The sequence below is a fragment of the Passer domesticus genome, chromosome 4 (assembly GCF_036417665.1).
Source record: "Passer domesticus isolate bPasDom1 chromosome 4, bPasDom1.hap1, whole genome shotgun sequence".
In the NCBI taxonomy this organism is placed as follows: Eukaryota; Metazoa; Chordata; class Aves; order Passeriformes; family Passeridae; genus Passer; species Passer domesticus.
In genome coordinates this window covers 16878855-16890984 of record NC_087477.1, presented here as the reverse complement: position 1 = coordinate 16890984, position 12130 = coordinate 16878855, and the positions used below count along the sequence as shown (strand labels likewise).

The window sequence follows — 12130 nt, the reverse complement described above, 5'->3', positions numbered from 1 at the left end:
AAAGCAAATACTTGTAGCCGTTTTCAAAAAAGGATGTTTATACAAACTGGCAGGAGGCATTTATGTAGAAATGGTTTCAAATAAAAGTTTATTTGTCTCCTTTCACAGATATTTAGGATTTCTCTTCACATAGCAGCAGATTATATGGATGCCCATGTAAAAAATTAAGAATAAGAAAGAATTAGTGCAATGATACTGTACTGATAGAGATCTGATTGTGTTATTCGTTGTTGGGGTTTCCACCACTTTCTGAACTTTAAGGTCTTCAATTATTTTGTTTTTCTCAAGGGTAAAATATGCATGTAACCCTCAGTTAGCACTAAGAACAATGTGCAAACCTTCACACATCAAAGATGTGACTACGTGCTTTTGTCTATCCTAATGGTTTGAGAGAAAATCTTAATAAATCAACATGAGATTCCTTTTTATTTTCCTTTTTTTTTCTTTTTCTCTTTCATACATTTTGTTGTCTCGATTAGATAAAAAAATAATAGGGGGCTGTCAGTCTGTTTTCTTTTCAGGTCTTCTCTGTCTCTTTCTAAATTAGTTACAGCCTGCTTTTTGTAGCTTTACAGCCAGCCTGACCTAATTTAATTACCATGACTTGTGTGGCTTAAAAATAAATAGTTTTATTCAGCCTGCCTACTTTTGTAAAAGTTTTCCCTTTCACACATCTCTCTATATTTTGGCATTCAGAATTCTTGTCCTCTGTTCTTCAGTAGGTTAACACAAGGTTGGTTTATAGCATTGTCCTTATTCTGACAAAAACGCCTTTGATGTCTTTAGTCCCTGCTTTGCTCTGAGTCTGGGGGCCTCTGTGGGACACGAATGAACATTCACTGGGGCTCAGGAGCATGGGATGGAAAATACAGCCCTGTGTCCATCACCAGGGAAAAATCCTCAGAGCTTGTTCCTATACTGCTACCATCCAAGATTTTTTTTTCTTTTTTCCAAGATTTTAGGAAAACACTTCAGAAATCAAAGCTTGAGACTTCTCTACAGATTACAATGAACTGACGTATGTGGTTAGAAGATCTCCAGTAACATAACTTTGTAGCTGAAAATGCCTTCAAGCTGTCTGAGAACACAAATGCTTTACCCAGAGAAGTCCCTGATACACAGAACCCTGAGGTTCATGCCAGGATCACTGACAAATCCTTTACCACCCTGTTGGCCACCATTAAACATAGAAAGCAAGCAACCAGCTTATAAACCCCAAAATCCTACTTAAAAGAAGGGATCATCATGTGCCTTCCTCTCCATCAAAATGGAGAAAGATTGACCAGAATCCCCTGAGTGATACTAAATAGTTTTTAAAACATCTGATTCAGATTCTGTTACGTTCCTGTAATCACTGGGGGTTTTTTTTAAATTTTTTTTTAATCTCACATATAACACTGAGATGGATGTACAAGGACTACCTCCATATAAATATGTCATGTTGTGGCTATGAATACTAAATACATTTTGCAGTAGTTTAAAAATAACTATTTTTGAGTCTTATTGCAGTTCTTCATACAAATGTAGATACAGAATTTGAAGTGTCATTTCTTGGGTCATCTGTGTGTTGTCTTAATGCTGCTTAGAAGAGCCTCAAGCCCCTTTTTTAAAAGGCACCTATTTGGGTTTAAAAAGAGTATATTTGATGTCCTTAGCAAAGGAAATTGCCAGAACTAATTCATTCTGACCTACCACAGGTTTTAACAAGAAGAACAAACTATGAAACTTAAAAGGAAACCCAACAAATGTGTTTTATGAATACATGTGCAAAATTTTTGTTACAATCAAATAAAATGCTAATATGTGCCAGACACCTTGAAGTTGCTCTCCTGTGTCTAATTCTCCTGAGCTGGATTTAAATTAACCTCCCAGTACTTTGCCTCTTCCCACCCTTGTTAATAAACCAACAAAAGCACTTTATACCAACCACACCATAAGCAAACAGTTAAATAAAAACACTTTCAAGCCTTTGCTTCACCCCACTGGACATCTTTACCTAAAATTACAATAATGTTCTATTAAATAAAATTGCATGCATACAATTTTATTTCAATACATTAAATGTTTTGTTTTCAAGTGAAACATTCAAATGCCTTGTTTCAGTATTGTTGGTCTATTTATCTGATGTCAATATTCCACAGAACTTACATGAAACTAACCTGAATAGCTGTAAAGTTCCCAGGAAGCTGATTTGCTTCAGAACAGATTATGACATTTCTGTAGGTGCAAAAAAACCCCCCAAATCTAAACCTTTCATAAAAGCTTTTCAAGAAATATTGCAATCCTCAACAGTTAACACATTTTGAGAAAATTCAGAACTGGAGGGCCTGAGGTCGTATTTCTCACACAAACAGGTTCACCTGCAAAGGAATAATTCTGAGACATCCAGCTGGACACATGTGAGTGGTTAAACCAGGCTTTGCCATTGTCCTTTTAATATTTAATGAGACTTACTTGGAACTTTTCCTTGCTGAGCTGGTGTATAACTCATGAATACAAACAGACCAGTGCTAGACAGTTCAGGCAGCTGCTATCCTTGCCTATTAACCCTACCTGCTTCCTGTATGCCATTGCCTGCATGGAAGGAAAAGATGAACCAGAAGAGACAGAGAAACACTTCCTGAATGGCTCAGGCTCAGTTTACTGTGGTAACTTACACCCACAGTCTGATTATTAAAAAAATTAGCACACTGTAAAATAAAGAAGGCAGCAACAATGGATAAAAACAGCAGAAATAGACACACAAAATAGGATAGGAAATTTGTGCGGGACATGGAATCTGTGCTGAAGGACTCAAATGAGAGTACCTGGGCTCCTTGAGAAGTTCTTCTGAAAAAGGCGGAATGTTCCTGGCAGCAGTGACTCGTCACTTCTGGTCTTCTTTCTAGGAAAAAGCAAATCTGCTTCATTTATGTGTCCAGAGTATTTTGATTTGAAATGCTTCCCAAAAGGACACCAGTATGACAGTACAATGGTCCTTGACCTCATTTGGTGTCTAGGTAGTTTCAAATTGCCTGAAAGTAATAAAAGCGCAACCACGGATGAATTTTAGAAAATATCATTCCTTATTTACATACTTATCTTTGTTACACCCTGTACAAAAATTGTGTCATAATGAGACATGCCATGAGGGAAAAAAAGCACAAATCAATTCACTGGTCTGAACGTGGATCAAACACCAACTGCACTTGGCAGAAGCACACATCTGATCATCACTGCAGCCAGATTTCAGGAAACAAAGGACAGAACATGGCACAGACTCCACGGCTCTCATCATGCACAAGAAAACAGCTGATATTTTGAGGTTCTGAGGTTACAACATGTGGCTCTTCTAAAGAGCAGACTGCAACCTTGAGGGGCTTGTTTTGTTTTCCAGCTGAAATCTGACATGCATTACATGTGAACATTTGGAAGTCATATTCTTCAGCGTGCATTACATATAATTGCTTGAACTTTTACAGTGTGCAGTCATTAAACTGCCTTCCACAATAATGGAGCACTTAAGAGAACCCTCACCCACATGTGACCCAATAAAGAGGAGAAAGGATCTAACTCTGCAAGCACTCTGTCCTTCAGCAGAGAGGCACAAGTTCCCTCTTTAAATCAGAGTGATGCTTGCAGTGGATAGGAAGCAGGCCACCCTGTGATCTACACACACATAAACACATACAAGGATAAATTATTTCTGGCACAGATTTATTTCATTCAAGACTGTCTGAGCAGCAGGGAGACATCTGACATGTAAAACAGTAGGCCCCAGCCAATTAGGCTGTGACAGACAAGAACCTTCCCTTAATTTGTGTTGTAGGGTTTCTATGTGGTCTGCTCCTTCAATGATTTCATGTTCCCCTCTGAGTGCACTGAAATCCAGTTTGTATCAACTGGGATTCTGGCATTCTTTCCAGATGCAACAAAGGAATAGCCTCTTTGGAAGGAAGGAAGGATGATACGTGTGCCTTGTTTCTGTCTTATGGGAAGCAATGCTTTTGTAGTTCTGTTCCTCTAAAAAACCCAAGCTGTGAACAAGGAAAGCAATTATTTTATTATCCATACAAGTGTACCCTTTCAAAGCATCACAGGGGATTCAACCATTAATATCTAACAGCAGCAAGACTCAAATATGCTGCTTTGGAAATCTGCCTTGCCACAGTTGTGCAGAAAAAGTTATATCTGTGCATTACTACCTTCCCAAAGTTAAGAAAAGTAAAATTCTTCTAAGCTAACATCTCCAAGGTGGGGAGTGCTAGATTGTTGAGATGGCAATGCTTTAGTTCCTGTTCCAGCTAGAGGAACTTGTAAAATTTTAAACTGGTACTTGCATTATTACACTACATCAGCAAAAGCAGAACCTCACGCTTCTCTCAGTAATAATTTCACAACATGAACCTTAATTTCATATACACCCTTTAAAAAATTCCCATTCCCTTCAATCTTGTGGCTCTGCATTGGAAGAAAAGGCTAGAAAGGCTTCAATCTACTGATGGGAGTGGAATATTCTGAGTGGCAGATGGAACGGCTCCTGAAACAACTTGGTCCATGGTAAAGGCAGTAATTCAACAAAGGTTATAGAAAATATTAGAACAAATGTTATAGGAAGCAAGAACTACCTTCTCATATACTTCTACCTTAAATTAAAAATTGAAAGGCCTGACAAAAAAAAACCAGAAAAAAACAGTTCTTTTAAGTATAGGGTAGAAATCACATTCTGAGGCCTTACAGGAGGGATTTTTATTTTCTTCTTCTTGTTAACTTGATTTATTTTTATGTATCCTCAGAAGCTGCAGTCAAATTTCACAAAAATTACTTCCAACAAAAGAGGTTCATACTTCTGGATAGAAAACAAGAAAAACTCAGATCCAAATTCCTCCTTTACTTCCATGACCTAGGGCAACTACTGCTGCCTTTTAAAGTCTGCGTGCTTCTCCTGTCCCTGGTGATTGTTATTAATACAGGTTAGGGAAAGTGGTGATAAAGATCAATTCCCAACCCAGAAAAGAAACATTAACTGCTTCTTTCATGTCTTCCATAGTGAGTGAGCAGCTACAGTTTCAAATGATCCCCAGATGTTTACTACTCCTGGTGCTCAAAAGCAGCGTAGGTTTTCTCCAGAGCCATGTTGGGTACTTCTGGTTATCCTGCAGACTTCAACCCCTTGTCCTCAGAAGAAAATGCAAAGGTCAAAGAGAAAGCTTGTGTAGTGTAGAAGTCCCCAAGGAAAAATAAACCAAGGATGCTCTCTTATTATTGGCCAGCTTTAGCTGTGCCTCTGCACACAAATGCAAGGAATTCCACAGAGATGGGTATGGGAACATCACAAGCTCGTCACTTAAATACAGAGAGATTTCATTATTCCAGTAAAAATAAAATGGCTGAGATTTCTCACAAAAACTATGCTGTTTTTCTGGTTCTTTACAGCAGTGTTTTCCTATTTCTTCTCACTCAGAGCTTGGACACAGGATAGTCCACCTACATTTGGAAACATGATAGCTAACAACAACAACAACAAAATTCCTCCTTAGATAATGCAGGATTAAAAATAAGAACAATTTTCATTCTACTTCTCTTTCCTTTGCACTTTGTCCTAATTAATCCCCAATGATGTCAAGACTTACCTTTACTAAAGCTTAGTCCCACTGGAAGCAATTAATAGTGATAAAAACAGCCACTTTCCAAGAGCTTGGAGAGATTTTTATCTGAAGAGCCCAACAATTTTCTCATTATTATAACCAGGTAAGTAAATTCAGAAGAAGAACATGCCATACAGGACATTCAAGTACTTCACCTTCTTGGTCTGCCCCATTCCCCTCTCCTGTCATCTTCTGAGGAACATTGGCCAAAAGTTTTAGTGCTGCATGAACAGCAGAGATGGAGAAAAAATACTCCAAACCCAATTTCTTACATACAGCATGTATGAGAATGAAAAACAAAATGAAATGAAATAATGACACACAAAAGCCTCTGATCCTCATTTCAGGACAATTAATCTGATTGAGCACTCAGGTAACTGAGCTGGGCTCCTCTTTTTAATGAATGAGAAGATGCCAATATGAACTAATTGGATTAGTCCACATGGAAATTAAACATTTACATGTACTGTTACACTTCTTTCATGCCAAATAGGCAGGCCTCAAATGGACTTCTGTGCCCACATGAAATGGTCAGAATTATCCAAGTTGTTCAGTCTCTGCAGGATCAGAATCAAAATACTCTCTGAAAGGTACTTTGAAAGGAAATATTTGACCCTATTTCCTTTGCTGATAACTGAGAAGGTGGTAGGATGGCCTTGTGCACAAAAACGTGCTCCCACTGGGAGCAGCAACTTTTGAGTAGGATCATGTTCTAACACAGCAGAGTTCTCCCAGTCAGTGCCCTGGCTCAACATGAAGCCACTCTTTATTCTACTGCAAAAATACTCAACATCTATTTCTGAACAGAACAGCACCGAGTTCACATGTGAGACATTTTCATTATATATATGAGTGAGCTGATGAGTGCTGAGTTACTAGTCTGTTAATTCCTGGGTACTAATAGCCATAGATTTGTTCAAATTGAACTGAAAATTCACTTATTCAATAACTCCCGACTACATGCAATCTTACTTTTATCAAAGTCATGTTACTTACTGATCAGTTTCACACAGCTTATCAAAAACAGGTGGAAAGGCTCTGAAATGCAAACACCACAGCCAGAGGTCTTCCAACGTAAAGAGCCCAATCTTCCTGCTGGGAAAGCTGAAAAAGACAATAAAGTGCATCACTGAATCTCTTTTTACCAGGGGAAGGTACATCTACAAGCCTTAAGAAGCAAATACAAATTGGAATCTCTCTTCCATAGCCCTGAAATGCAAAAGAGACATTAGAACTATGCTGACAATTTGGTATTGTGGTTTGCTGAGAGAAAATGGTAGAACAGCTCAAAAGCAACTTAATAATTTCCACACTGTTTCTCCCATTTGCAATTCACTTTATTTCAAGTCTTCTTTCCCCATTCCCAACAAAAAAAAAACCTTTTTGTTTTAGCACTTAAATAAATCTTTAATTTACAGATTTCCCTTTCTTTCCCCCTTTTTTTGCAATTCAGCAATTGTTTCCCTCCCATGTCACCCTGAGGGAAGTGAATTTTCCTAATTTGCTATATGGTTATAGAGGAGAAACATGAAAACACATGGAAAAATACACATAAAAATTTTAGAAGTATTTTTTTAACTTTAAAAATTGCAGGACTGTTTTCATCTGAAAATCAATTTCTTTGATAGGTATCCTGCTTCCAAGAGAAATTCTATTGTTAATTAATAAAATTTTGCTCCAAAATACCAATCAATTATAATTAAACATGGCACCACTTGGTTACTTGTAACATCAAGGATTTCCCAAGTCCTCCTGGGGTAAGTTGTCTTGAGCTAATTCCCCTAAAGTCAGCCAGAGAGCCCACTTACTCAAAGCAAAATAATCATTACGGTAAATATAATGGGATCTGTAAAATCCATGTTTCTAAAATTAATCTCCTTTACTCCATGAAAGAAGGCTATGAGGATTATGCATCTGGGAAGCTGCAAAGAACATTACTATAGGTACTTGTACAGACCAAACTCTTCCCTCTTGCAGATTACAAAAGCAGTGGGTTTCCCCTGCAGCATCTGCTGGGGAGCACTTCCTGGGCACATCCTGGGGACACTTCATGCAGCAGGATACAATTCAGTAACAGCCTTTAGTGGTAAAATGACACTTGTGCTTTTAAAACACTGAGGTTTGCTGGCACAGTCTGAGTGCTTCCATTTGGGCACACACAGTGGCAGAGGAACTGAGCCCACAAACTGCTCCATTGTGTGACCCGACCCAACCACACAACTAAAATACAAACGGGGACAAGTGTACCCACTGTCCTGAGACAAACTGAAACCAGCTCAACCAGACGGACAAAAGTACACCTGTAGTACACTCTCCTTCCACCTTTCCCACATTTCCTATTCTTGAGCATTCATTGATGTCTAAAGGATGAATGACACAGTGTGAGAGTGAAGAATTATGTTTTTTGTTCTTTAGATGAGACACATAGTAGCAAATGGGAGAGCTGCTTGTTTGTAGGCAGATACATTTTTATTTCATCTGTGATAACTGCATCTCATCAAACCATGCCTGATTTAACTACTTCCTTAAAATTTACAGATTTCTGAAATAGAGATCGGGAAAAGTAGAAGGAGCACATTATTGTTTCTGTTTCATCCTTCCTGCAATGTTCTGGATGCAAAGCCACTTCCTTGCATTTCAGCATGCTCTCTTACAAGGTAAAGATTTGACTTTGTTTAAATATTGTTCACCTCTGAAGCTGACCAGCAATGAAGGAATGAAGCCCTGGCTGGTGTGCCCTGGGCAAGTGCAGTCAGCCAGGACAGCAAGCCAAGCAAACAGAAAAATGTGGTGCAGGTGGGCAAGACGATTGCAAAATAAAATAAACAGGCTTTTACAGGAAGCAGAAAAGCAGAAAGCCTAGCTTGTCCTTACACAATTCAAGCTACATTTGCCAGTGAACATGCTTTCAACTAATAAAGCTCTCCACTGACTACATTTTATATGAAATTGGAGAGTAATTATTTTTTTTATGATAGAAATGAGTACATGAAGTGCTTTGCAGGATCTCATACAATCTACTGTAACCCTCTTGGCTTACTGAACACTTTGAAACAGAGACTGAGCATTTCAGCAGAAGTTAACCCAGCTCAAGAGTCCTTGAAATCGGCTTTTATTCATCACCCATAGATTATCTACTCTCCTGACTTCTCCTCCTTTTCTGCACTATTATTATTATTCATGATTTGGCAGCAGCCAAGAAAGTCCTCTGGGTTTCAGTGATGAAGTGCCTCATTTGGACTAATTGTTTCATTTAGTTTAAAAGAACAAAGAAATATGTCAAAGCACATTTACTCTTCTGAGGCCACTTTTGGATATCTGTTGCCAGTTGTTAAGATTTTTGGAACTGAACACTGAAGAGAGAACTTGCAAAAATATTTTAAGTCACAGCAGCACACAGGAGACAAGGTGAAAAGAGCATCAAAGCTGTTGCATTTGTGCTGCTGCACATTTCACCTGGATGTCACTAATTCTCCCAGATTGCCTTGGCAGATCTCAGGTATGACATGGGTTGTACATCATGGGCTGTAAGAATGTGGTTCAAGTTAAGCACACTCTGTTTGGCCCCCCAAAAAAATAAAAAACTATTATTTCAATGTGTACTTTTCCTTGAGCTGTGCCTGGACTGGTATCCATTTACACACTGCTCTCCAGTCTCCCATCCCAGTGCCTAACTCTTCTGTGGCTAACAAATTAAAGCTTTAGTACCCAGAGAATGTAATGTACCTGTTTATTGTAAATTTTATAGCATTATTTCCTTACTATATCAGTACTCAAGAAGAATGTTAGGCACCATTTGAATTAAACTATTTGAATCTTTCTGGAGTTGTTAAGGGAATACAAAATAGAGCTTTGGCACTCTTTAGGCTGAGCTTCTTGTCTCACTGACAAGCCACCTGTGATGCTAATTCTCTGATATATTATAAGCTTTTGTGCAAGAATGAAAGGAGTTTGTTAGGTGCTACAGATTATTAACCATGAGACAAGTACAAAAAATGAATTTTCACTCCTTTAGTATTTACCAAATATAAGATTAATTTGCTGTCTGTCAAACTGATATTTAAAACCAGAGCACACTTGAATTTCAAATGGCATTACTCTGAGAATTAGCCTATTACAATACAGAGTAGACGAGTTCATTTAATATCTTTTTTTCTCCAGACCACAAAATAAATAGTATTTTGTGTCATGCCCTCAAGATTAGTTGTATAAACATTGCTCTTTGCCTTGAAGCTGAACAGATTGTAGTTTTTTCCTTAATACTTGAAGAAAGCTGAGGAAGCTGAGGAAAAGCTCTCATACTGTCAGTTCTGTTTTCTCTGGGAATTCACAGTGAAAGTGTCTTTCACAAACCACTTGGGCTATAAAGAAGACTTGAGCTCCAGCCCATAGTATAGGGAGCAAAGAGGATTTTGACACTCTAAGATAACTGGAATGGAGCTGTCCAGGCTCTCTCCAGTGCCCACAGGAAGATATGAAATAATGGCCAAGAGCAGGTGAGGTGACTCCCTATCTTGCATGGGTCAAGAAACAGCAACAACAACAACAAAGAAGCTGATACTGATGATGGCAGGACCAAAAAGAAACTCATGTACTTCAGTATAAAATCATCACTCCAGCAGCAGCCTAGCACCCTCCCTGATTCTAGGCCTGCTGGCCAGTCTAAAGATTTCTCCACAGGGCAGAAAAAATATTATTGAGCCTATAAATCATCATCTGCCCCAGAGTACGCTCCATAAAGTCTATTTATTGCAAAGGGAGCTCTGTGAAGGCAGATCCTATAACACCATGTTTTCAAAAGGTATTTACCAAAAGCCTATGGCTGAAGTCCAGGAGTGCAGTTCAAGAGCACATGCACAGGCATCTGACAGGCACTGCATTCCCCATGCCAAGCAATCCATCCAGAGAAGTAATCCATCCAAAGGAGCAAGATCTTTGCAATCTAGCAACTTCCTTCCCCACATCTCTCCATCTGTCCACTCTTCTCCTATTTCATATTGCTAGAGGCAAGGAAATACTCCACTTTTCACTGTAACTTCTCTAGCTCCATGATTTCCTCCAGTTTCCTATCATCAAGTTTACTCAAGGCAGCTCCCCCAAATCAACCACCATTTTCTGACAGGGCAGAACCAAGAAAGAGCCTGAGGCTCCAGTAAAACATGCTTGTCCTATCCCAAAACCTTGCTGAGCAGAGGTTTCTGCTTTTATTTATTATTCACATTACTCTAAGAGTTTCAAGCAAGTAATTTTCAGTCCTCTGGTACACAACACTTTTTGTGCAACTTTGGCTCCAAGTCAACAGGTTTTGTTTCTTTACCAATTTTAGACTCTCTTTACAACTCTTTGGTTTTTGTCTTTCTAAGCAAATTAATAGATCCCCTTCCCCAGAGTTTGTCAATGTTTTTGTTTTCCTCCTTCTGTCTTTTGTACAGCCTAACTCTTCAAGTGGTGTCCCTTGACTTGATCCCACACTGTAGCTTCCTTCACATAGCATTTGCAATGCTTTGATCATTCTCTGCCCTCGTCATTTTGTTTCTCCACTGGGAAACATATATTAACACCAGAAACTTTCCATTCTAGGTAAAGGGGCAACTTTCTCCTTGGAGACAGACACTGCCTGTCATGTTCAGTTTTACATTTTGCCCTGTTATTGGCATTGACAATAAATGTTGGCTACTTGTGGCAACTGGGGACATAATTCTCAGCATAAAACATTTACTGGAGTAAACTCAACCCCACAAACAAACTGATGCATACAAGGGGAACAGTAGAAAAGCTACCAGCAGGGCACAGGTTTATTTTATGCAGATGTACAGTTTGCAGGTTATGGGACTCAACAGCACTCAAATTTCCAATAACTTCTCTTTTTTGCTTGACCAATTTTGTTCATTACTTATAGGTCCCTGCAGAATTCTGAGCTGTTATTACAAACATATACATTACAGAAGGAACACGGCCTGACATGCATAGCTGTTTAATAAGGTTTTCATCAGCTGCTTTTACTGACATTTTTCATTTCTCTTAAGCCCTGCTTATAATGTCTCAGTCTGCATTTGATACCATGAAAAAAAAGGAGTGGAATATTACACAGAATGTGTTCATGGCTGAGTATCAAAAGAATCACACAATGCACTTGAAGCATGAAGCCTATGTAGGCAATTTCCGTTCCTGTTTCCATATGCAATCTAGACTGGAAACGCTTTCCTCTCTTCTTATATCAGATCAACCCCATTAAAAAAACTTAAAGAATTGAAAATAATACTGAGTTATAAGTCTAACAATCAAAAATAAGTATGTCTGTTTGCATTAAGAATTTGGTGAAATTTTCCAAGGACTGCACTTGTGAAACAATCCACCTCAAGCTGATGTTCAACAATCACCCATCTCAAAGAACATGAGCTAAAACAAGTGTCCCTTTATCACTGAGGAGTGATTGTGAAGTTCTAAACTTTAATTATTTGAGCTAACAAAGTTGACAAAAAGAGAAAGCAGTTCTCTATCTT

The 12130-nt window shown here is 38.5% G+C and overlaps 1 long non-coding RNA gene across 8 annotated transcripts in view; it reads right to left on the bottom strand.

Moving 5' to 3' along the window:
- LOC135298613 (uncharacterized) overlaps positions 1-12130 on the bottom strand; it is a 100269-nt gene that overhangs the window by 47128 nt on the left and 41011 nt on the right. For all 8 annotated transcript variants that reach the window (XR_010360633.1, XR_010360639.1, XR_010360640.1 and 5 more), the window contains exons 10-11: positions 6624-6731; positions 2808-2884 (exon numbers count right to left, since the gene is read on the bottom strand). This is a non-coding gene — a long non-coding RNA (uncharacterized LOC135298613). The remainder of the gene's footprint in view (positions 1-2807; positions 2885-6623; positions 6732-12130) is intronic.